Genomic DNA, 27,219 nt, shown 5'->3' with positions numbered 1-27,219 from the left:
AGGAGAGAATCTTTTTCTACAATTGGGAGAACCCAATCTCACCCACTTGTTTTTAACTTCCTTTACCCCTTGCTAGAGATGGGCCCTGTAGCTTTAAGGAACCCGGATGGCCTTTCTCGTCATCAACTGCTTTGCAATCGTGGGAGCCATGGGCATATTTTCAGAGTGAGACACTGGTAACGCTCACTGTGGAGTATTCTCTATATTGTACTCTCGCTGTGAGCAAAGATCTAAAGCAAGGGTGAGCGGAGCCAGGCCCTTTGTCGAAGCCACACCGCTGCCTCTGCCAGTCTCTGCCGTATCCACTGTGGCTTCTGGAATAATCTCTGTGGCATCTGAAAGGCAGGAGTGAACGTGGCCTATCCTATGTCATTTTCTATCTTATTCTCTCCACATCTGCAGCTGGCCTAGCAGTCAACACGCCACAGTGATTCTCTTGCCTCCACCCCACACAGCGCTGGGGTGGATACACCCAGCTTTCTAATGTGGGGGTTGGGGATTCAAACTCAGGACCTCATGTTCCCTCAACAGGTACTTTTACTTACTGGGCCTTCTCCCCAGCCTACAAATACTTTGTGTGTATGTGGCTTGTGTGATATTTTTATGTACATCATGCATGTGTGATATTTGTGTGTGTGTCATACATGTGCTTGGAGAAGTATGTGCACCCATGACGCACAAGTGGAGGAAGATGAATTCCCGTGCTTGCAGAGCAAGAGCGCAACCATGCTGCAACCTCCTTAGCCTCTAATTTCCCCCTCATGTTTTGGGATAAGGCTCACTTCAGCTTCATAAAACGGAGTGAAAAACAGTATTGATTTACACAAATGTTGCAAATATTGAACAGAATTCTCACATACCCTATTCCAGTTCTATTACTGCCAAATTTTAAATTGTTATTATAAGCATGAACATCTACACCTTCAGATTTCCATCACTTTTCTCCAACCTCGATGTTCTGTGTCAGGATCCCATCCAAAATTCCCACATCATATTTAATTTCCTCAGGCTCCCCTAGGTGGGGGCAGCTTCTTAGCTGCTGCCTTTGTCTGGTGTGTTTTGATCTAGTTGATTTTTTGTTTTTTATTATTTATCCTTTTCTGATTATATTGGACTCAATTCATTTTTAATATTTTTCTAGCCTCCTTTGTTGTGTCTTGTTTGGTTTATCCCTGTCTTGCCTGGAACTCACTATGGAGGCCAGACTGGCCTTTAACTCAGAGAACTGCTTGCCAGTGCTGGGATTAAAGGTATGTACCACTGGGGGCTGGAGAGATGACTCAGCAGTTAAGAACATTGCCAGACACACAGACAAAATATTGTATACATAATAAATAAATAAATAAATATTTTAAAAAGTGTATGTACCACCACACCCAGAATTTTTTTTATTAAAATGGAAACTCAGGTAACTCATTTTAAAACTGTCCTCCTTTTTCAATATCAGCACATAAATCTCTATTTTCCCTTTAAATTCATTTTTAGATAATTATTAGTCAAGTAGAAATGTTTTCTAATATCATGAGTGATTTCTCCTTTTGATTCACCATTACTTAGGAGTGTTTTGCTTAATACTCGAATAATTGCAGGTCTAACTCTCTCTTTGTTATTTTCCAATTTAAAGCAGGCAGTAGATAGTCTGGACACAGTCTCAGAATACTTTAAGTATTTCGAGGCTTGGTTTCTGATCGAGTATGTATTCTAGCTTGGTGACTGTTCTCTATACGCCTGAGAATGACCCATGCGCTGCAGTTGTCTGGCTAGAGGGCTGCACATGTCCGTAACACGAAGTTGGCTTGCTATAGCTGTTCGGATCCTCAGCTTCCTGTTGAGTTCCATCTTTTCGTTTTATCAGTCTGCTGAGACAGACGTCACCATCTGTGTGGACTGACTCCTCCCAGGACTGAAGCCCTGTCATGAGGAGCACATGACCAGTGGTTTGCTGTTCTTGAAGAACTGCTCTTCAGAATGACCATGATTATCTCTGATGACATTGCTTGCCTTTATATCCACTTTGTCTCCTCTCAGTATAGCCACAGTTGTTGGAATGACATGTTTTGAGTTCCATTCAAACTATGTCTCTTATGACTAACATACAGCCAACCCTTTTTGTATTTATTCTTGTAACAGTGAATTATCTAATACCCTCTCACCCCTACTCCAGTTTCCCCACTGTAAAAATCTTGTACGGATCTCACCCATTTTCTAGAACAATTGAACCAATATCCACACATTATTTTTTACTAAAGGCCATCTTTACATTAGAGATTGCTCTTGGTACTGTGTGTTCTGTGAAGTTTGATAAGTTCATGTATCCAACAGCGTGGGATCTCATAGGTCCACTTAATTACCCCCAAATCACCACACTTCACAATTCACCCCCTTTCCTAAACTCTTTGCCATGACCCACCCTTTGTCACTGATTTTGCCTTTCCTTGGAATGAGGAACATAGCTGAGTTAATGCGTTCTGTCAACCTCTCTCACTTTGACTATAAATTTAAGGTTACTTTACATCTTTGTGTTTTTTATTGTTCTTGTTTATCACTGAGCAATATTTCTTACATATGGTAAATACAGTACATCTTCCCTGTGGAGTCTTTAAGGACCATTTTAGCTGATGTGGGAATTACACTCCAAGAGTGTAATTAAAGGATTGTCATAGCAGGTTCTGCAGAGGGAGATACAACTTGCTACTGAGGAGCCTTTTGGGAGGACTCCTAATGAATGGGTTCACCCAAGCAGATGTGGAGGGGAAAAGGTCAGAAACGGAGGGCGAAATGGAGAGAGGGGGAAAAAAAGATGGAGGGAGGAAGGAAGAAAAAAGGAAGGACAGGACAGATAGGGCAAGAGATAAAGAGATGGAGAGGGAGGGATAAAGGAAGGAAGGGGAGATGAAAGCAGAGGGAAAAGGAAGAGGGGAAGGAAGGAGGAGGGTTGGGCATAGAGGGAGGAGGGTTGGGCATAGAGGGAAAGGGAGGGCGGGGAACCTAGGCCATAGACAATGGTTTTAGTTGGTGGTCACAGTGAGTAAGCAGCATAAAGTGTGAAGGGTTCCCCTAGTGTGTCTGAATGTCACTGTGTCACAGACAGAGCAAGACAAGAAAAGGAATTTGTGTCAGGGAACAGCCTTATCAACCTGGTGCGCATGACCACCTAGTTCTGGTCCTTCGAGTCTGCTTGGGGCGACGACGAAGAGGTCTTTAAACTTCACACATTGTCTGGATGTGTCATGCTGTTTATTCAGCTGTTGAAGGATATCTTGGTTGTTTCTAAGTTTTGCTAATTATGAATAAAGAGGCTATAAATATTTGTGTGTGGGAGTTTTGTGTGGATATAGTTTCAGCTCTCTTGAGTAAATTCCAAAGAACATGACTGCCGGATTGTATGGGTATGGTCATTTTTATTAATTACTTCTTGGCAATTTAATGTGCACATATGATGAATTTTGATAACATTCGCTTGCATTACTTTCTTGGAGCCCTTCCCCCTCCTTCTGAACCCCTTTTTATTTCCAACTAGTCTCCCTTAGACTTTCATGATGTGTGTGTGTGTGTGTGTGTGTGTCCCACTCTGTTGCATTAGAGTTGCTGTATGAGCATGGTGTGGTTTTTTAATAGAGCATGGGCAATTCACCAGTAGTTACACCACTCTCCCTTTTCTGGCAACTATTAACTGCCAATAGTTCCTCAAAGAGGGATGGGAACCACAAGCCCCTCCCCCATCCTTTGTAGACTATGGGTAGGTCAAATGTTATGCAGTAGACCACAGCCGCTGTGAGGCCAAGAGTGCACAGCCATGCTGCGTTGGAAGACAGCTCTCTCCAGCACTTCTTCCTGTCTTCTGGCTCTTATACTCTTCTTTATTTGTCCGCTACGAAGGAGTACATTTTGTCAAACAGTCCCAGACTACTGTTTTACATTCTCACCAACACTGGGGTGGGTGGGTGGGGGGATTCTCTGATTCCACATGTGCACCAGAACTTTATGCTCTTTGTGATTTGGCTTTGGCTACTCTGTAGGTGTGTGTTTAACCACATCATTTTAACTTTTCATTCCTTAAAGATATGTAATGTGGGTACCTCTTTATCTGCTTATTTGCTGTTTGAATGGTTTGTGTGTGTGTGTGTGTGTGTGTGTGTGTGTGTGTGTATCAATTGTCCATGTAGATTTTTTGCTCAATTTTAAATTAGATAGTTGTCTTAGTTAAGTAAGGTTTCTGTTGCTGTGAAGAGACAGTAGGACCACGGCAACTCTTACAAAGGAAAACATTTATTTGGGGCTGGCTTACAGTTTCAGAAGGTTAGTCCATTATCATCGTGGTGGGGAGCATGGCGGCACGCAGGCAGACATGGTGCTGGAGAAGTTGAGAGCTCTACATTTGGATCTGCAGGCAGCAGGAAGAGAGAGACAATGGGTTGGCTTAAGCTTTTGGAAACCCAAAGCCCACACCCAGTGACACACTTCTTCCAACAAGGCCACACCTAGTGCAACAAGACCACACCTCCTAATTCCTCTCAAGTAATGACACTTCCTAATGATCAAGTCTTCGAAACTGGAGCCTATGGAGGCAATTCTGATTCAGCCACAATTGTTTATTTTCTTATTGTCATGTTTTAAGAGTTATCTGTCTATTTTTCATCAAAAAAAACCTTAATCAAACATTTGTTTTGGGATAATTTTCTGAGAGTTTGTGGTTTTTCTAGAAATATCTCAATAGAGTGAGTTTAAAGAAAGTCTAACTTAATGGTTTTTAAAAGAACATAATTTTGTTACATCTGAAGGTTTATTATAAAACTCAGACCCCCCCATGTTTTTTCTTATGTTTTTGTGCGGTTTTACATTTAGTTGTACTTTTGTGGGTGCACTTTTGTGAGTTGTATAAGGTCAGTATCTATTTTTGTATGTTTATTACATGTCGAGTTGATTAAGCAGCATTTATCATAAGAGAAGAAGAAAAGAAAAGGAAGGAAGGAAGGAAGGGAGGGAGGAAGGGAGGGAGGGAGGGAGGGAGGGAGGAAGAAAGGAAGGAAAGAAGAAAGGAAGAAAGGACAGAAAGGAAACAATAGCTATGTTTTCTCCTTTAAACCTTGGCTCCTTGGTCAAAGATGAGTTGGTCATAGCTGTGTGGGTCTACTTCTGGCCTCTCCATTCTGTTGTGTTGATCTGTGTGTTTGTAGCTGTGTAGCGAGTGTCAAGACTGGTAATTCCCGTCCTTCATCTGTGCTCCTTACTTTTGACACTCTGTTGGCTCTTCTGGGCTTTTGTCTCTCCAGATAAATTTTAGAATTTATGTGTTGATTTGTGCAATGACTTGCTAGTGTTTTTTTTACTGTGTTGCGCTGACTACATAAATATATTCAGGGTGGGGAACTGACATCAGACTTCCTCTCCTCATGTGGGGAACCTATTCTAGTTGTTTAGATCCTAGATTTCTTCCATGAGAACGTTGCGGTGTTCCTCACATAGATCTCGTACATATTTGATTAGATACGTCACCAAATCTCCTGCTTCCTTGGTCCTAACATACATCACTTTGTGTTGGTTTCACCAGCTGCTGGTGTGTAGGAAGATGACCGATGTCTCCGTTGCATGTGAAGCTGCCTCGCAGTCCCCATTTCCATGATTTTACTCTTGTTTGGGGGAGTTCCTGCATAATCAATGCCATTTGAACACAGAAACTTTTATTTATTACTTCTTATTACGTGTACCATTGACTTTTCTTCTAGTCTTTCTGCATTAGTTGGACTTCTGGGGTGATGGTGAATAGCGGGAGTGAGCAGCCTCCGTGTTCTTAATTTGAATCGGAAAATTCCTAGGTTATTACTATTATTACCATGTTAGATGTTGGTTTTAATTCTTAGTAGTTTTTAAAACCAAGTTGAGGTTTAAGGTTCCTGTTTAGTCACAGTTTCGTGAGGGGTTTTATTATGAATAGGTATTATTTTTTATTGAATGCCTTTTCTGCATCTGTTAACACAATCGTATTTTTTCTGCTCTAATGTATTAATGTAATGGACCACAGTAATTGGTATTTGAACAATGGGCCCACTTTTTAAGCCTGGCTTCCATCCCACTTGCTCATGCTGTGTAATTTTCCTGACTCACTACTGGATTCAACATGTTAATATATTTAAATTTTTTTGAAGTAGGAAAGAGCACAAATGCAGCCCCCTCCCCCCGCTATCATAAATTACGCAGCTAAGTTTCTCATATTTGGGGAAATTACAGAGGTCAGCACATCTGGATGACAACGGGTAGGCCTCACCCTAGGAAAATCCATCTGACTCTGAAGTTTTTGCTCTGGAAGACAAAAGATTGTTGATTCAATTCAATACACATGGAGCTGCTCAGATTGTCGCTGCGTGAGCTCTGTCAGATGACGTCATTCTAGGGTCACTTAGACTGTCAAGTGCCTTGGATGTATTATATTTGTATATTATACATAAATATACTTGTATATTATAACTTATGCATGTAATGTATGTATGTATTTCGGTGCTCATGAACTATGAAATGATGTTCCCGTGTTGATTTTGATATTTACTGTTCTCTCACTTCTTTTTTTTTTTTTAAAAAAAGGTAAAATAATGAAGATGTAACAAACTTTCACGTGTTACTTGGAAGCATGTTGCCCAGCTGCTGAGTTGCCAAAGCCCTTCGGACCCCATAGCAGACTTCATACGATTTCTAGTCTTTACATTTCAAGGCATATTTTATAGCTCAAAATGGGATTTCTCCTGATGGATGACCCATTTTACGTGAGTGTGAGACGAGCGTGTATTCTGCTGTTGGATGTCATAGTCCGATGATGTCAATTATAACCAGTTGACTGATGGTGCTACTCGCTTCAATTACGTCCTTAATGATTTTCTGCCTGCTGAATCTGTCAGTTACTGATGGTGAGGTCTTGAAGTCTCCAACTGTCAGAGTTGGTTCATCTGTTGCTCCATGCGGCTCTCTCGGATTTTGCCTTGGTTCATTCTGTCCTGTTTTGACACTCTGCTTTTAGGTGCATAAATTAAGGGTTGTTATGTCTTTCTGGAGAGTTAACCCTTTTGCTATTAATATATTGCCTCCTTGTCTCTGGTGATTCTTCTTGTTCTGGACTCTGCTTTGTCAGTAGCTAAAACAACACTCTAAATGTATTTTAATTAATGTTAACAAGGCATATCTTTCCTTATTCTTTCCTATTATTTTTTAAGATTAAATGATCTTAACTGATGCACACACACACACACACACACACACACACACTATGCATATTGTGGTAGGAATGTAGCTCAGTGGTAGAGTACTTGGCTTAGCATGTGCTAAGGTTCTGGATTTAATCCCTGAGAGTTTAAAAATTGTACATAACTGTGGGGTGTCTTAGGGTGTTTTGATAGTCTTGCTGGTTATAGAATTCTCGATTGGTAGGGTTTTCTTTTTCACATCATACATAATCTGCTCCACTTCCTCCTTGTCTGTAGTTTCTGAAAAGAAGTCTGATCATGCCCCCAATTCCTTCCCTTTCCTTTCCACTGTAGCTCCAGCCTCTGTAGTATGGGTTTATAGCCACGGGCCACCATGCCTGGCTTTAAGATTGTTAATAATAGGCTAGTATTTACCAACTTAAAAGCATATGGGATCCTATTTGTATTATTTGATTACTATTGAGAGTGAATGTTTTCACATGTGGCTTTCCTTCCATTTGTTAAGGTCCTTTGTTGAAGTATAGTTTTTGGTCAGATGTTTACAAGGTTGTCCAGTTAGAGTTATTGTTTTGTTTTTTTAAGACTTTTTTTGTTTATTTGTGTGTATATGTGTGTGTGTATGTGTGTGTGTATACACGTGTGTGTGTATACACGTGTGTGTGAGCACATGTGTGTGTGCATTCCCACAGAGGCCGGAAGAGGACATCAGGTTGCTTGGAACTGGAGTTAAAGTTGATTGTAATTCATTTGACATGGGTGCTGGGCACTGAACCCAGGTCCTCCAGAAGAGCAGCAAGAGCTCTTGGACACAGAGGCATCTCCTGGCCCTTCCTAGTTTTATCAGATGACGTCTCACAGCAACTAAGAACAAAAGACGAGAACTCTGACAGGAGCCCCCTTGGGAGCAGCTCAGTATGACTGCAGCGAATCGATCTCTGTTGAACTCAGGGCAGCCTGAAACCCACTCCGCATTAGGACCAAACAGGGAATATAAAGTTCGGTGGCTGAGAAAGTTCCTTTAGAGTCTTAGCATCTCTGGTAAGAGGATAATACTTTGGGCTGTTGCTAGGGAGAACTGGGAAGATTCTCTTCTCTAAGGTAGCAGCTGAGGTCCACCACTGGTCCTCTTCAAGTTGTGAGCATGACATCTTTATCTTTTTATTAATTCACGCTTCTGAGATTTAAGTGAATAACTTGCAAATATTGTTAAAAAAAAAAGTTCCCCATGGAGTGATCACAGTCTGGGGGATACTTCTGGTGGCCTGAGAACTATTACCTCTTGGGTCTATACTTGGGTTTACTGTTGAGAAAACAATTTACCTGGCTTGTCAGTCTGAGATGTCAACCTTGATAAATAACAGTGAGAAAGGTCTTACTGTCGGTGACAGATTTAAAAGCTGCTTCTACCTGGAAAATGCACTGGAGGCCGCCCCCTGATGTGAATGACTGCCAGCTAGGAAGGACTCACTACTCCCTCCAGAGCAGAAGAATGTATAGCCCTGAGAAGTAGATAAAAGTGAAAGATTTTGTGGTCAGGGGATGCCTAAGGGCACAAACTATGCATGACAATGCCATATAGATTGGGGTCTCCAAATACTGCCTTTCTATTTAACTTCCCATCTTGGTAGAAGTTAACCATGTAAGGAGCTGTGATTGGTACAGGCAGTGTTCATATACATACCTGCCTTTTGGGTCAATCCTTCCTGCTTCCTCACCTCCACCCCCCGGAGATCACCCCTTAACTCTCATTGGCCAGGCCTCTTGAACCTTTCTTGGACATTTCCTGGTCAAGAAGTTGGAAGCTTGCTTGAAGATTCAGAGTAACCCCCGCAGGTTACTGAACAGGAAGATGGCTTCCCATCTCGAGTTAATCATGTAATCTCAGATGCTAGGAAGGTCAGAGGCAAGCCAGCTGAGGAGGACTAATTCACAGCTTTCTGAGGAGGTATAAGTCATTGTGGCATCGTGATTCATTTGACATTTTAAGGCTGAGTCAATTCGCTTTGTCTTTCTCTGAAGCCACTACGACAGAGGCTTAGGCTGCTGGTTGGTTTGTCATCTGTCCTAGAAGGCAGTAAAGGATGTGACAGGACTCTAGACCAGGCAAGAGGTAAAGGAAGATGAAGGCGTGCTATTCCTGCCGAGGGAGTTTATAATGTGCTGGCTGATTAGGCCAAAGATGAATAATAGTGGCGGAAATAAAGTCAATAGCATCCCAGGCTCACAGGCTTATGCATACTTATCAGGAGGCAGCCAATCGATTTATGTGTGTTTTCTTGATTGCGGGGGATGACTTGCCACAGACTGTTTTTTTCTACTGAAAGGCATGCCAAAAAGTCACAGAGTTCTGCTGGGCCGCAGAGAGAAAGCATAGTGGTCCAGAAGTCTATGGCTGGGGCAGACTGTTCAGCAGGAACAGAATATGGACTCAAACATAAGGCAAGTGTACATTTTAAAGTTTTCTGGTAGCCATATTAAATAAAGAAAGAAAAGAAACAAGTATGTCTTTAAAACAAGCATTTTAACAAATACATATATCAAAGTTATCATTTAAATATAAGAGGTGCAAAACCATTATTTTTTGTTATATTTTTGGAGGGGGCAAGGTTGTATAAAACTGAAGCTGGCTTGGATTTGTTATGCAGTTGAGACTGACTGTGAACGCCTGATCCTCCTGCCTTTACCTCCCAGGTGCTGGGATACAGGCGTGAATCACCAAGCCCAGCTAACGTGGAAATTATTTATAAGATCTCTGGCATTCTCTTTTCCATCCAGTCTTCTAAATCTGGTGTGTATGTGTTATTTCTAACACAGCACAATTATACTAGCCTGATTTTAGGCACTCAGTAGCCACCTATGGCTATAGCTACCAACTTGGACGGCACAGATCAAGGGGGTGTTTTGCATATTCATGTGGTTACTGACAGCCATTTGAAAGGCATTCAGCAAAGGTTTGTTGAATGGCTACTCTGCCGAGCCATCATTGTCCCTCTTACCTATGGGGAGCAAGTCACAAGCCTCTGCCTGAAGCTTCTGTCTACTGCAGCTGTGTGACTGATAACACCCTTGGCTAGCAGTGACAAGCGGGTCGAGTTATATAGCGTGGATGTACTGGACAGAGGGATTATTCACATTTTGGGTGACGTCCTGCGTGGGATGGAGCGAGATGATGTAAGACTCCATCATGCTACCCAGAATGGTCGGCAATTTAAAACTCATGAATTGTTTATTTCTGAAACTTTCCACTTAATATTTGCCATACTGAAATTGAACCATGATTGATTTGGAAAGCGCAGTTATAATAAGGGGGTGGTGGCTACTTTGGACGCACAAGTTGAGCTTTAGAATTTGGATTTTGCAGGAGAGAGGGGAGAAAATGTTACAAACAAGTAGTAGGCATCCAAGGGCGACAACGACGCAGAGAGAACACAGCAGCTGAGAAAATAGCTGTGGGGTCGAGGGGGGTATCTTAGTTGTGATAGATAGACATCTCTGAAGAGGTGGCATTTGGGGTTCCTAGACACAAAAGGAAGCAAACGCTGGCGATTTTTGCCATAGAACAAATCAAGAAAAACCTCAAAGACCGATGCAACTTGGAACTGATAGAGTGAAATGACGGGGGGCCAGCAGTGGGCAGACTAGCTCTTGTCAGTTTTAGGAAGAGTGGGCAGGTGGGAAGGAGGAAGTAGCGGCATTCAGGATGATTATCGAGTCTCTTGCTTTTTAGAAGCTGCAGTTCCTTTGAGGACCGCTGGGGGGACACCAAGAAAGCAGGGTAGGTAGGAAAGAGCAGGTGGGGTTCTGGTTCTTATGCCTTGGGAAGAGCAGGCTTGATGAAGCCTTTGGGCTATGCAGGAAGTCTTTGGAGAGCTCATGGAGAACAACAGCTTTAGAGACCAAGGGCCAGTCACTGGGGCATGAGATGGTGCAGTGGGGAAAGGAGCTTGCAGTCCAAATTGAGTGACCCAGGTTCAAACCCTGCCATCTGTGTACAGGTGAATGGACAGAAGTTGTTATACAGTGTTTCCCACAACCTCTATAAGCATTCTGCTGCACCCACTACCATCACCCCAGAGAGAGAGAGAGAGAGAGAGAGAGAGAGAGAGAGAGAGAGAGAGATTAATAAAGTTTTTAAAATTAGAAAAAGAAAGTTCATTTGGTGGCTCTTGGGCTTGTGGGAGAGGTGAGACAGGAGTTACTAAGACCTAAGGCCTTTGATACGTCAGTTCTCCCTTCGAGGCTGTGGGTCTCACCTCATAGTAGGGAGTAGAACATAGCATCCTTAAAAGCAGTGGAGTTGGACCTTAAGGAATTACATTAGTGTTGTAGTGTTGCTGAAGTAATTACTACAAATTCCATGGCGTAAAACAGCAAAATGTATCTTCTCACAGTGCCGGAGGGCAGAGGTCTGTCTTCAGTGCAAGCAGACCCCTGCCCCTGCTTCCTCTCAAGGCACTGTATTCCTGAACCTTCTAGCTAAGGATGGTTTCTGGCGTTCTGTGACTGGCGTCCACCTCACTCCAGTTTCTGTCTCTTCCTTATGTAGCCTTCTCTTGTCTATGTCCTCTCCTCCTGTTCTACTTTTGTAGGGACGGTGCTGACAGCTTTACAACTGACCTGGATAACAGGAGGATTTCACCTTGAGCTTCTTAATTACATCCACAAGGTCTTTTCCAGAAAGGTCACAGGCTTCTGCGCGTGGGTTGCTCTCTAGGGTTTTTGTGTACTGTGTGATCTCTAGCTTTCTCTCCCTGTGGTAAGCTTATACCCTTATATGGAGTCTTGGTGCTCTCAGTCCTGTTGGTGACTGACTTGCTCATTTCCCAGATTGTATGACTGGAAAGGAGGAGAAGGGGTGGGCAAAGGAACACCCTGTTACCTGGTCGAGTTCTGGGAAAGGTAGGGCAAGCTTAGCCCTATCAAGGAAAGGACAGTTTTTGAATTAAACAGCTGAGGATCGGATTGTGGTCCATTCATTCCTTTTCTCAAGTGTGTGTGTGTGTGTGTGTGTGTGTGTGCCTTCCTAGCTCTTTATTAGGGCTCCAAAACTGTTCAGTTTGAAAGAGGTAAAAGATTAAGAAAACACACGCCTTAGGGGAGGGTGGCAAGAAGGGGGTTGAGAAAGGGAAAATAAGGCAGAAGGCAAGAGCTAAGCTCTTCCTCTGACTCTCCGTGAAGACAAAATGGGACACCTCTGTTCTTCTCATAGTTTTTTAATGTCTTGTTTTTGTCTTTGCTTCTCTTTCCAAAAGTGGAAAGGAGACTCAGGAACTCAGAGGTAGAGGCGATGTATTTGAGAGGAAGGTCTCCAGGCACATTGTATACCTCTGACAAATAAATCAGGCAAGAGGGAAGAGTTCTCGTCACGTGCCCTCTGTGGGTAAGCGTGAACAACAAATCTTGGCAGAAACAGTCCAACAAAATCCTAACTTAATACGCCATCCACACACCACGGTCCACTTGAATGCCAAGAGAGGTAAACCAGAATTTGTTGGTTGTTTGTTCTGAGGAAGCTTTGTAAACATATCCCTTTATGTCCTGATGAGCCTAGAAAAGTTTTTCAATAGGATGGAAACCCAGGTTCAGGGAACATTAGGGACTCGCCTTAAGTGACCTGGTGAAATCTGTTGGCTCCAGGATTAAAGCTCTAGTTTGTCTGGCTTTGAAGTTTCTATTCTGTCTCCTCCCACCGCCACCTTTGAGGATTTGAAGGAAGGAGCCAGCGAGCATTATTTAGATGTGACGTTTCTCCATGTCTTATCTACCATCATCTTTATTTTTCTCATATTACAAAGTAAACATTGAACATGAGCATGAATATTTAATCCAACCTTATTATTTAATTACAATGTTTATTTCATGGCAGTGGAGCCACTGATGGGCCATACACAGTGGTACATGTGCCAGGTGACCTTAAACTCAACTTTCTTCAAACCCTCTTATGCAGTAGCATGTATCCTAGCTGGGGGATACTCTGGTAAACCCATCAGTCCTATCATTGAGGGTGGGGCCAAGAACACAGATGTCAGTTTTCTGCAGTTGGGTGACTGGCAAATCTGTGAAAGCAAGACTTCCTATGGAGAGACCAAGAGACCATTCAAAGCCAAGGTCTCCACCCCAGTGATGTGTTTCAAAGACGTGTCTTGTCTGCCAGAGGGAAGGATGAAATGGATACTTCCCACAGGTCTAAGAATACCAGATGACTGAGTCATGATGTCTGAGCCCAGGTCCTCAGGTGTTTTTGTTTACCTTGTAGCCCTTTTGTTGGAATTTCAGGGGTTTCGAAGAAAATCTTTCAGAACCCCATCGTGAGGGAAGACTCAGTTTTAGCTCTGCTACTTTTTAAGTTTCTGTCGGAGAAAAGAGGAATCCTGCTATTTCAGATGACATCAGTGTCTCTGACGTTTGAATTGATAACCGTGGTTATAGTGTATAGTCATGATTCCAGCATTTAAAATGTCTGAGATGAACTAAGGAGGCAAGATGCCCTTGGGATCAGGCTCTGAATCTTCCTTCTACCTACACCAATACAGACAGAAAGCTAGCAGCAGAAGCCATCTTCCAAGTCCCACAGGTTGTAGAGTAGCCTAGCTCAGGCCTCCAATACAACCTCTAGGCAATATGGCATTAAGGTGCTGGCTGGAGCCACACTGCAGGGCTCATGCTCTGCCTTGGAAGAAAGGGCTGTGGGGGGTGCAGATAGCAGGGTTCCTTGGACTTTGTAGGACAATGAGTCCCCCTATGCAATGCGCCAAGCGGTGTCAGGTGGGTTTTATGTCCCATGGGGTACAGCTTTTGCTTATTACCTCACTTCCTGTTTCCATGCGGCCAAAATTTAAATGTATTCAGGGTGAGCCCACACAGTAGGCATTCTCACAGGCCTTGCCTCTCTTCTCATAGTTTCACAGGTATTGTTTGGGGGCTTCTGACCAAAGAAGAATGGTTTGAGGAAAGCAGATTTGCTATTCACTGATCTTTGCCAAGAAGGGCCTTTGTTCTGTTTTCTAACTCATCTAAGTGAGTTTCTCTAGCTCCAAGGCTTCCCCAGATACCCTATCCTGGCAATCATCTGGTTTCTCTCTGGGCTCAGATATTTCCCTGGCTCTCACTGTTGTGTGATCTTCACTAATTCATTGGCTCTCCCCAAGTCTCCAGCAACTGTACTACATCTAACTAGATCAAGCAAGAAGATCCTTACAGCTCTGAAGTGCCTCCATTCTAACATCTGGATTGACTCTGGGATGCCATTTACCTCCAGTACTGTGCTGGGACTCCGAGATTCAGCCTTCCTAGCGAGCACAGATGAGACGTGGGACTGTCTATTGATGTGGTAACAGTGCAGTTCTGTTGAGTTCTGAGGGATTGGTGTTGAGTAGATCCTATTATTGACCAGAGACTGACTACAGACTTCATTAAGAACAAAACCGCAGAGGTGTTAGAAACAGAACAGGAGGAGTGTGTGGATCGATTACAATGAGCCAGCTCATTGATTCATGGATAACTTGAGAAATAATGGAGAGTTGGGCTACTTCATCTCTTTCTTAAGCATGAATTAATTGGTGCTTGTAACTAGTATTAAGGATTTGACAGGCAAAGAACTATCTATTGCATTTTATATCTGGACGTGAATTCAAATAGGCTAAATGTGAACATGAACTTACTGAACAAAACAAAACAAAAGCCCTCAGGATTCTGGATTGCATTTTGTACAAGGGACAAGACCACGGAGAATAATAGTCCCAGATATTTCTGTAGCATTGGCTGACAGCCACCAAGAGGCAATACATGGTTGTGGTTCTAAACTCTATGCAGTATCACAAAAGAAAACTCTAGAATGCATGCTCTCCAGACCTCGCCCTGCATCTGTGGCATACATAATCAGCAAAGATACAGGGTTAGCTATAAGAGTTTTGAAAATAATTTATTGTCATTGTTTTAAATCATGTTTATGTGCCTGCAGAGGCCATATGTGTTCTGGGAACTGAACTCAGGTCCTCTGAAATGACAACAGATGCTCTTAATGGTTGAGCCATGTCTACAGTTCCTTGAACTGTTGCTTTGTTTGGTATTATTCTTGGATTCTATTTCAAAATCCTTGTTAAGTTTGAAACCACAGGTGGTTGCTGTATATTGTCCTTGTTCCTGATAGTGAGCAGATCCTGCATCTAGAAACTTTTTTTTGTTGATCTACAAGCAAAGAGTTTGTAAAGGGCTCTTGGATGAAAGGTTGGGCCAGCACTGGATTTGGGGATGGAGAGACTAGAATCATGGGGACAGGGGCTTCAAGGCAAGAGAGATTTCTTGATGGAAAACTGACCGGAAGTCAAATACTCAAAAGATTCAAAATGTTTACTATGGTGTATGCAATTAAAAGTGTTTCTGGATTCTGGGTGAGGAATTTCCAGTTACCACACTGAAACTGCGCTGTTGTAGAATGAGTTCTTTCTGGAGAGTGGCGACGTTTCTGAGTCTTGCATTCAGCTGGGAAGAGACGCCAACATGGGAATTACAGGTGGACCACTGTGGGCATACCAGACAGCCTGGGGCATCTTGTTGAATGTGTTTACCCATGCACACACAAACAGAGCTCCAGAGGCCCTTATAGCGTGGGGTATATTGGCTACATTAATCTTTTTAAGTGAATGCCATTCAGTTTCAGCCACATCCAGCAGGTTTGACAGCCAATGCCACAGAGGATAATTATGTTGTCCACATTGTCACCAGACTAAGAACAGACCTTTCCTTCAGCTTTCCTGTCATTGGGGACAAAGGGGTGGTTAAAAACACACTACACAAATGACCATGTTCCTCCATGTCCTGGCTGCCGACTTACTTAAGATCTCTTAACGTCTATGCCCTGCTAGTACTGTAAGGGGTGCCCCATACTGAGATGCCATCTGTGCCACGGGCATCCCGAGGCTGGGCGCTGTGAGCTTGCTTTAAGGTGGAACTCGGGCACCTGGCACAGAGGAGAAACTATTTTTGCTCCGTCGCCACTGAGCCAAATCCTAGCTCAGATTGCATTAAAGGAACCATCTCCTTCCTTTTCCCTTTGTTGCTAAGGAATAGCTTTTCCTCTCAGATTGGTGTTCTTTCCCTGAAGAAGTCCCAACCTACACACCGCTTGGTAGTAATTTAAAATGAACCAAAGAGCCGTGGGTCCTATTAGAGGCACAAAGCAACCCACTAGGAGTCATTAAGGGTCGTCGGGGTCTATCTTTTAACTAAACATGGAGTGCTATTTTAGAACAAAGGAGGCTTTTCCTCCTTGGCAAACATGGCTCTGCTGTTCGTTTTTCCCAATTATGGGCTGCGCTGCCCCCTGCTCTTGGGCCTGCCGATCAACCTTTTTGTTAATCTCGCTACCTCTTGCCCAGGGCTCCCGACTGAATACAATCATTGCTGGACTGGGGTGAGGTGGGAGGGAGTGGGCATGCTTTCATAGAAGCATACTTCCTACCCTGATCTATATGCATCAAGAATTAGACTGACCTGCTTACTTGCTGTGGAACAAAATGAATTAAGTGGTGGCCCCTCCAGATCTGGCCTCTCTCTACAGGCGCACGTGTTCACATGTGGCATTTTCTATTGTGGATGGGCCGGAAGCTGGGCTGCAGAAGCGGGCACGGGGTTGGGGTGGGGGCGGCTGAACCAGAGGGCAGATGCTGCTTCCACACTGGCTCACAGTGGCTGGTTCCTGTCTAGTTTCTCCCAGAATGCTCGAATCCACACTTCAGGCTATTGTCTGCTTCTGGGACCACAGAGCTCAGAGTGAGTGTAGTTTTGTTACCAATCTAGTTTATAAAATTCTATTGTTCCAAGAGCTTGTTAGATGTGAGCTGGGTTGAAGGGAGCCGAATATTAGCAGGAACCGGTGAGAGGACACTGGTGACTCCAGCTCACCCTGTTCATTCTCTCAGCCAGCTCACAGTACCAGTTTTGCCCTGGGTGGGCAATGCCCTTTACCTCATCCCTATGTGCTACCATTAACACAAACTGGACTCTCTTACTACCTGGCATCCAGCACATTCGCAGCCATTACTGTGTGGATGTTTGCTGAAGAAAGGGAGTCAGCTATACTGAATGAAGGTGTCAAGGTTATTCTCCAAGTTAAGCATTTGAGACAAGTTCATTATATATTTATTTATTTTATGTTCACACATATACACCTTCTAATGGCTTTTTTTCACTCCCATACGTGGACCTGTTCATCTTTCAGGATTTCAGAACTCTGGAAAGTCTGGAATTCTCCCTCCCACTCCCCACTCTAGTGCCGAGGCCTCTGGGTGCTTCCAGTGTGCTTCTTTCATCAGAGAACACTAGAACCCTTCAGGTAGAGAGGTAGGCCATGCTAAACCACCACAGCCAGTCATCAGCCTGGACTGAACTCTAAGGAGCTACCTGAGAGTGACGTTTAGCCTGCTCTGTGGTCAGCTTTTGGACCAGAAGATACTCTTAGAGGAGCTGGAGAGATGTCTCAGTGTGCAAAGAGCTTGCTGCTCAGGCGTGAGAACCAGAGATCAGGTCCCCAGCACATGCATAAAAGCTGGGCATGACAATGCATGTTTGTAACTCCAGCATTGGGGTGAGATACAGGCAGATCCCAGGGGCTCACTGCTAGACCAGCCTAGCCAAATTGATGAGCTTGAAGTTCAGTGAGGGACCTTGTTTCAAGAAAATAAGGGGGAGAGGGAAAGAGGAAGAAATTGATTGCTGACCTTTGACCTGCACACACACATCTACCTATGCATTTCCTCCATTAATTCCTTTTTTCATATTTCCTGTGAGAGTCGTGCCATTTACGACAGGGTTGAAAACACAGGAAACGTCTAGATGATTCTAGAGCGAGCTAGAAGTTGCAGAAAGTACTGACACATCTCAGTTCTTTTCCAAGGTTAAGCTTAAAAAAAAATAATAAAATTAAAGCTGTTTCTCTCTGATGTTCCGAAACATTATAGTGTCACGTTATATTGACTAACTTCAGCTGACGCAAGGAAAGAAGGAAAAAAATAAAAGAAGTGGCGATGGGTGAGTCACCAGCTCTCAGAGGCAATTATGGAGGGCACAAAGCATCTGCCGGAACAGCTCTGCGGTGGAGGGAGGCAAAGTCTAGAAACAAAGGCTAGGGCACTCGGGTGTGGGGTTTGCGCCTGCGTGACTGACTGCCCTGCGTAGGATGGTAATCACGGGCTGCCTGGTGGAGATCTGCGTCCTTTGAAGTTCTTTTTTTTTTTTTTTTTTTTAAAAAGTGATTTCAATTATAGAGCAGTTCCTTTTTTTTTTTTTTTTTTTTTTTTTTTTTTTTTTTTTAACCGTGTCCAGGGTAAAGCCAGGCTCTAAAACTTGGAAACCTTGATGAGCAGGAACTAGGAGAATGGTTTAAAAGCTGTTAGCCATTTTGGTAAAAGTATCATTTTCCTTTTGATGGGCAGGAGGTTGCTTCCGAAGCCTCGGGTGGGCGTTGCGTTAAACCCGAGCCCAGGCAGGTAGATAACTGCCCCGGGCTGACTGACCTGGAAGCTGTCTCTGCTGCCGCTATTTTCTCTGGAGGTGTGGCTGAGGCAAATCGGGGCTTTTCTGGGTGGGTTTTTGGTGGGAGAGTGTTAGAATTTGAATATGGTGTGTCGCTACCAAGAGTTGCGTGGAGCTTATTTTCCCATAGCAGCAGGGCTGGGAGGCATGGCCTTCGTGGGAAGTGTTCAGGTCGTTGGACCGGAGCATTCGTGAATAAGATTAGTGCCGTCTGGAAGGCACGACCATCTTCCCAGGTAGCCATTGACGACATTCCACAAGGAAAGTCGCAGGAACCTCAGCAACTGTTCACACCACCTTCTTTGGACTTTCAGAACTGTGAGCCAAATAAAACTTGTTTCTTCATAAATGATCCGGACTCAGGTTTTATGTTATGGCAAAAGAAAATGGAAGGAGACACAGAAAAGGGGAGAGCACCCATCTCTTCTTTGAAGGTGAAAACTCAGCAGCGAGGGAACCCACAGATGACCAGCTGGCCTGGCACCTCGTTGTAGTTGCTCCTCCAGTATCTATGTTATCTTCAACGCCGTCAAATCTCATCTACGAAAATCTTATTTCTGATTTTAGTGGTCCCTCTGAGGAGTTACAGGTCTATATGGATCTATAGGATCATGAGCAGTGGTGGTCCGTGAGCAGGGGTGGGGAAGTGGGAGTGGGGGATGGGACACCAGTAGACACAGTGAGGCTGCTGTACCAGGGATGAAGTCTAGAGTCAGTCTGCTGGCCTTGGGGTTGAGCAGCACAAAAACTGAGCTGCCTAGGGCACGAGAATCCTTTCGCAAAGGGTGATGGGAGGTGGCCCAGAAATGCCTGGGTTAGGAAACAAGGTGAAACTCTGGATTCTGTGCAGAGAATGAGATGGGTGTTCAGAGCTAGTTAAATCTGTGGTACCCAGAGCAGTCTGATATTACAGAAGGCTTTTCACCCACCATCCCAAGGTTTCTCTGATGGCTAATCCGAGCCCATCATTGCCACCGGGCAGGATAATCCCATTCTTTCTCTCAGTTCTTGAGCTTGCTCTGAGTTTGATTGACACGAGCTTTGCTTTAGGGTTTTTGTCTGGTCTGTTTTGGTATTGGTGGGGGGGGGCATCATTTCCAGTGAAAGGGCTAGTTTCAGTTGTCAGCTTGACATACTTGGGAAGAGGCAACCTCATAGGAGGAACTGCTTCCGTCGGGATGGTTCGTGGGCATGTCTGTGGGGGCATTTGCCTGTTTGCTAACTGATGGAGGAGGGCCCTGCCTACTATGAGTAGTGCCATTCCTAGGCAGGTGGACCTGGGCTGTATAGGAAAGAAGACAGAACGTGAGCCTAGAGGCAGGGAAGTAGGCAGTGTTCCTCTGTGGTCTCTACATGAGTTCCTGCGTCAGGTTCATGCCTTGTGCTCCTGCTCTGGCTTCTCTTGACGATGGGCTGCAACCTATGAGCCAATTACGCCTGTTCCTCCGCACGTTTGTTTTGGTCTGTGTTTTATCATCTCAACAGGAAGCAGGAAGCAAGCTAGAGCATCCAGATCTTATTTTCTGGGGCTTTTCCAGGTGAACTACAGCCACGTCTTTTCCGGTTCTTACTCTCTGTAAGATGCACCCTGGCTTTTTTTCATTCACCTTGAATTGCTGCTTCTTGCTTTTTCCATTTGGAGATGACCGGTCTAGTCAGGGTGATGGGCGCTTGAGCCCATCTGAGGAGCAGAGTTCTAAATTATAATAGTAGGAGGCACAGAGGTCCTTGCACTCAATGATAAGCTCTGGGAGAACCAGGAATATTAAACATGCAAGGTTGTCTCTTCAAAGGAAGGGCCATATACCTGTTTTCTGCCCAGAAGACTGGGAGCAGAGGTGGTTAATTATCTGATGACTTCTGCGCTGTCTGTATGACCAAGAACATACTAAATCCTCCCCCAGGCCCCTAAGATGTCACATGTAGTCGATCTACAGAACCCACCTTTATGGAAGATGACACAGGTCCTTGACACAGCATTTCAATGTAGTTATCCTCTAAATGTTGTTGTACACATGGGGTTGAACTGATTGACACCAAGAAACTGCTTTCCAAATTGTGCTGAGCTTGAATATACCTAAAATAAACTACCTGGTGTCAGACTCTTGAAGTTTGAACCAGAGTCAGCTGGCTACTGAATCGTGTTGAACTGGACTTTCTTCTTCCTTCACCTTGTTAGGGACTGTGGACCCCAGACACTAAATTTCCTGTGCTCCCCCCCCACCCCGCCTGCCGGAGTAAACACCTTGTTTTCCTGTGCTTGCAGCTGCTCTGAGCACGAGGCCCTCAGGAGTTTCTGAAAGCAGGGGAGTGGTTTCTGGCGGGCTTGCAGCTGAGAGTTAGGGCGTGGCCATTAGTTAAGGAGACCCTATGTAAGCTGCCCTGGACCACAATAAAGAGAGCATGCTTGGTGTTATCTGTGTCCCTGTGTGTGTGTTTCAATCTTCAGCCCATTGCCCGACTTGCAAACTGTACCTTAGCGTGTAGCTACCACACTGATCAACACTCTGTTAGCCATGGTGTTTGCAGAGACCCCCCCAAACACAGTGGCCAGTGGCCAACTTCTGCCTCTGCGTCTGCCAAAACCACCTCAACCAAGCAGGAAATGTTGATCATTACAGACGAAGCATAAACACCTACTGCAAAACAATAGTGGTAAAAATAACTAACACACATCGAACTGTTTTATTCTGGGGCTAAGCCATTTAGAAAGAAAGGTCTCACTGTCTTTACAAATCCCTGACTTAACAGGGATTATATTACGGTGAACAAAACGTGGCTAAGATATGAGTGCTTTACCCAAGCTCACATAGGTCGTGGGCACAGAACTGGGGCTGTGGCTGGAATTGCTGAATCCTGGACTGGAGAATGCCCACAGAATCTTGTGGCTTGCCTGTGCCAAGTTATATGGGGTGGGGACAGGTGCTGGAGAGTCAGCGGAGAGCATTAGAAATCCTACAGTGGCCTGAGAAGTGGCAGAGGTGGGCCATGGTGGCGGTGTCATACGGAGATGACAGGAAGACAAAAGAGCTTGCTAAAACACGGCTGGGCCAGTCACTGTCTCCACACCACACTGAGATAAAATTGCAGTCTGAGCCACACCTTGGACGCAGAAGATGTGACTAGGTTGGACTCTGACACAAGGTCATGAGATTGACAATTTGAGTTGTTAGCTTGACTTTCTCATCTTCTGATCCAGAAGTCAAGAACCCCATCTTGGGTCCTGGTACCCCTCTTCCATTCCATCATAGCCTCTACTCTAGTCTCCTTTCCTACCTGTACCCACCTCCAAAACAAAGTCTACTCCAAGGCTGCTGGCAAGGAGGAGGGCTTCTGAAGTTCAGGGCCACTGTCAAGGTCTTAGAGGGTTGGAAAGGGAAGGTAGGGAGTGAGGACACCTCATTCTTTACCCATAGTCCTAGGCCTCCCTCATGCTCTCATAAGTTCAAGAATCTAAGCTGGAAATCAACTCTCATTGCATTCCATTTGCTCAGAGTGGGTGGGAGAGAAATGTTGTATTTCCACCACATGGGAGGATAAAAATAGCTCTAGAATATGTTTCTTGTTTAAAAAAAAAAAAAACAAAAAAAAAAAAACCAGCCACGAGCATTTAGCATCTGAATACTTACCAAAGGAGCCCCAGGGAAGACATGAACAGAGGTGTGTGATGTAAGGGCAGGCAATGATTGTACTTAGAGTCTTGGTATCCTGTAGGCTTATTCACACTAGAAGGTTTGGGGGCCCTCAGCCTGGAAGAATGAAATATAAAAACACAGGCCCAGAATGTAAATGACCAATTTTGAACACACACACACACACACACACACACACACACACACACACACACACCGTAGTTTAATTTGAAGGAAACACATTGGTAAAGAATGCTACCTGAAGCTGCCCCTTCAGGGTCTGGTACTCACCACCTGATTAAATTTCACCTGCCATCATTAGCCCTACCAAGTTCTCCATAACAGTCTCACAGGAGCTGCCACAATTAAAGAATTGATAATTTGGTATCTTCTGTTGCCAGAGTCCTGCAGGTTATGATGGAAGGCTATTTTAATGTGATATGGTTTCAGGGATGTAAAACATGGCTCATTTTCACAGACACACACATGCACACACACAGACACACACATACACACACAGAGAGACACACATATACGCACACAGACACACACAGACACACACGCACATACACATGCACAGACACACAGAGGCACACACACAGACACACACATACACACAGAGAGACACCCCCCCACACACAGCAGAGATATCTGTTCTATATTAAAAAAAACAACAACAAAACAATCCATACACACAAAGAATGAAAACCATCCAAGCTACTTTATCAGTAGATACATTAATTTGTCAGTCAGAAAATGCAAATGAATGGGATGCTCATGTATCAGAAGGGCTGACCTGGTGAAATGGATCAGTGAATGAATGCTTTCCCCTATCAAAGCCAGGGGCTTATCCTGCCGCAGGCATGTGTGTATTACTCTTGACTGGAGCTGGAACATTGTTCATGCTGTGTGAGCATTCTACCATAGCAACATCCACAGCCCTTCCTTTTTCCCTTTCTTTTTCAAAAATGCCTTCAGAGGAATTAAAATGTGCTGTGTAAAACACATCATTTGGTATACTGATTATTTCAAACTGAAATCCTGCCATTCCTGCGTGAATCCATTTTTCTTTCTCTAAGCAGGGTAAAGGCATCATGCTTGTGAAGATCCCCACATGTATGTGTATTTAACAAAACTTATGCTTTTCTCTCATGAATCAGTTTTTGTATTAATTTCTTTCATCTATCCAAAGAGCTCCTGTAAAAACTATGAGGGGAGGGGGGCTCGCTGTCTCCCTTACGACATCTACTCTTATTTCAGAGGAATAAATTGGCTTCCACAGCAAGCCTCGCTCCACACTCCCTGGGAAGTCATTTGACAATTACTGACTTGCTCTCAGGCTGCCTCATATCATGTATAATTTAGTTCCGGGTCTCCACTTCTTAGACTCCAGCTACTGGATAGCAAGGCTGGATTTTATTGCACCAATGCAGCATGGGAAATTTTTGCTGGACCACAGGATCCCCTCCGTGGACACTTGTTGAACAAACAATTAAAAAGAAATCCTGAACTTTTCACCTCTGTCTGCATCATTTGTGCTGCTAACGGAAGATTTGCTTTCACCTTGTCTCTCTGCTTTATCAGTTTAAAGATTACATGGAACACTGAGCAGGTATGTCCTGTTACAGTCGCTGCCAGAGTCAGCCATGAGCCCTACCACTTCCAGTGGATGTGAGTTTCTCAGAACACAGAAACAACAGGATTCATTTCTGCCGATGAGATTCGGAAGAAGATGGCACACCACGCAGTGCAAACCTACTAGCTTCAGTCAAAGGTAAATTCACACCTGTGCTTGGAGCCTTTACCAGAAAGGTCTGTGTGTTGGAACTCTTCTTAGCATTGTTTTAAAAGACACGTGAGCCCACTCTTCTGAGCTCAAGCTGCCTCCTCACCTTGGTCCTCAGCCACCACCCTATCTTCTGGTGTAGTTTTGTGGACTTCACTGTTAACAATACCTGATGTTGGTTTACTCCCCTCCTAAAGGTCAAAGCTTCACTCTCATGAATTAAACTTTACTTGGTAAAATAAAAGCAAAGAGAGGCAGAGCTAAGTACTTGAGACTTTTCAGTGAGGAAGAAATTCAGAGTTTCCTGGCACAGATTATAAATTCCCTCAGTGTCATTTCCCAAACCAACACGCTGTGGGGATCCTTCTAAAGAATTCAGAAATAATCCCAGCTTCCTGCTCTGTTCTTTCAAAGGCACAGAGGAGCTGAAGATGAGATGCGCCCATACATAGGCTTATGTTGTCGGTCCAACTCCTGCATGGGAATGGAGCCCTGGTGGATTAGGCAGGGCTCTCTAAGGAACAGAATGGATAGCATGTGTTTGTATTGGAAAGGGGATGTACCAGACTGGCTTACTTGATAGACGCTGAGTAGGCCAACAATGGCTGCCTGCACTCTGGGGAGCCTGAGAATTGCTGCTCGCTTCATAAAGCTGGATGCTCCAGTCAGAAGGCCAGTCTAATGCTGAGGGTCTGGAAGATTCGCTTTGGCTCATATTGGAAGCCAAAGAAGCTGGAATCTGATGCCAGTGAAGCATGACAGCAGCTGCAGCAGCAGGACTGCCACCATTACCACCACCACCACCACCACCATCACTACCACTACCAGTATCACCACCATCACCACCACCACCAATATCACCACCCCCACTACCAATATCACCACCACCACTACCAATATCACCACCATCACCACCACCAATATCACCACCATCACCATCACCAATATCACCACCACCACTACCAATATCACCACCACCACTACCAATATCACCACCACCAATATCACTACCATCACCACCATCGGTATCATTACCACCACCACCACAAATATTACCGGCACCACCACCAGTATCACCACCACCAGCAGCAGCAGCAGCAGCAGCAACAGCAGCATCACTACTACTACCACCACCAGCAGCACCACCACCAATATCACCATTACCCACCACCACCATCACTACTACCCACAAACACCACTACCACCACCACCACCACCACTATCACCACCATCACTAACGGGTGGATAATGCCATTAGCAAGAGGCGAAGGCAGGCAAGCAAAATAACCTTTTTTTTTTTTTTAAATCTCTCTATATGAGTCAGCTGCTGGAAGGTACCATCCACTCTGAGGGAGAGTTGTACCTGGTCAGCTGTTGGAAGTTTTCTCCCTCAGTTAATCCTTTCTGGAAATACCCTCACAAATCTGTGCAGAGAGGTACTTCTGAGTTGACTCCAGACTCCATGGAGCTGACAAATCAAGATTAACCACATTACAGTGACCTATTTTGTCCCCGAATTGCATATTTACAGGTCCGGTCCCTTCATGTAGAAAGAGAGGTAGTGTGCAGCCCTTGACAGCTTCACCCTAATGCTCTTACTAGGACTTTAGTGTTCCTCTTATCCTGCAAGTCTAGACCCGATCCTGCCTCTTTCTTCACTACCAGGAGTCCTGCTTCAAAGAAAGTGGAATTCTCTGGTGACAGTCTGTCACCACCTTCCTGGCTTCATGGTATAAGCTTTTAGACAGCGAGCTTCTTAGCTAGAAGCTTCTACCACACGGAGAACTATTAATGGCCCAAAGAGGATCTAAATTGTCACGTCATTTTGATGACGGTAGTTGGGCTTGGGGTCAGCTTTCTCAGCGCTGAGATGCCGCACTGAATCAGAACTTAGGCAAACCTATGCAATTCTTTTCTCTGCTTCTTTTGTTGCTCTAGCAGACCACAGTCATGTCCGAGGGGCGGTAGTTCTCAGAGCTGAAAGAAATCGATGGAATAAGATCTTGACCATTTTCCTATCTCAGTGAGCTGTGTTCTCCCCTGCCCTGTTGGCATTTTCGGGGTCATCATGGAGACGTTACTCAACCCCTCCCTCATCCTCTTTTCTTTCCCATTTCCTTCCTTTTCATCTTTTTGTTTCCTGCCTCCCAATTCTGTTAAAGTTGTTGCAAAGGAAGGACAAAGAAATCTGCTGTTTATCACTAAAATTGCCCAGACATGACATCAAACCCCGGCTAGTCAGCCCTTTCTTAGGAAAACTCAATTCTTAGGCTTTCGTCAGTCCCAAACAAATGATCCATCTGAACCAAAGACGGAAGGTCCAGTACGCTGAAGGGAAGCAGGAGATGGGGCCCTGCCTTGTCACCAAGGCCAGGCACAATTTGCCCAATAGAATCACTGCGGTGGATGACGTGGCCTATGCGCTCTGAAAAAAGGAAGCAGACAAGCGGGACCACACAGTTTGGGAGATTGAATTTGTTTTGTTTGTTCTGTGTATAAAATGAGATTGGGAAGGAAGCACAGGCATTATCTGTGGAGAATGAGAGTGTAATTTATGTGCTTCCTCCCGCCGCTTGCATTCTGGGTGTGCGGAGTGCCATCGCGTTCCACCGAATTACCGTTGATATACCGCCAGTCTCTATAGATATGGCTCCTGGGAGAAATTTCATAACCCATACTGACAAGGATGTAATCCACAATGTACTGCCTTTTATGGGAGCCCCACAAAGGATCTATGTATTTCCCATAGTTGTATTTTTATTTTTTTTTGTTCGACCTAGGAAAGACAAGGCATATCTTCTGGAAAGTTATAAAACTATTATGCCTAAATGGAAAAAAGAATGTCAGATTTCTTAGACTTCAGGGCAAACTTGAACCATGTGCACACCGTTCTCTCATCTTTAAAAAAAAAAAAAATGACAGCGTTGAACTCTGCCATCGCCGAGTTCAGTTTCCATCTCCCTAAAGTCTTCGATTCTCCAGTGGTAGGTTTTACTATTTTCTCCTCAGAAAAGTGACTGCTGAATGGTGAAGGAAGTTCATCCAGGGGCTTCCTTCAGAGAATCTCTCCTTCAGA

Source organism: Myodes glareolus, chromosome 23, assembly GCF_982192425.1.
Source record: "Myodes glareolus chromosome 23, mMyoGla1.1, whole genome shotgun sequence".
Taxonomy (NCBI): domain Eukaryota; kingdom Metazoa; phylum Chordata; class Mammalia; order Rodentia; family Cricetidae; genus Myodes; species Myodes glareolus.
The sequence above is the reverse complement of the archived record's forward strand: the minus strand, read 5'-3'. Positions refer to the sequence as shown.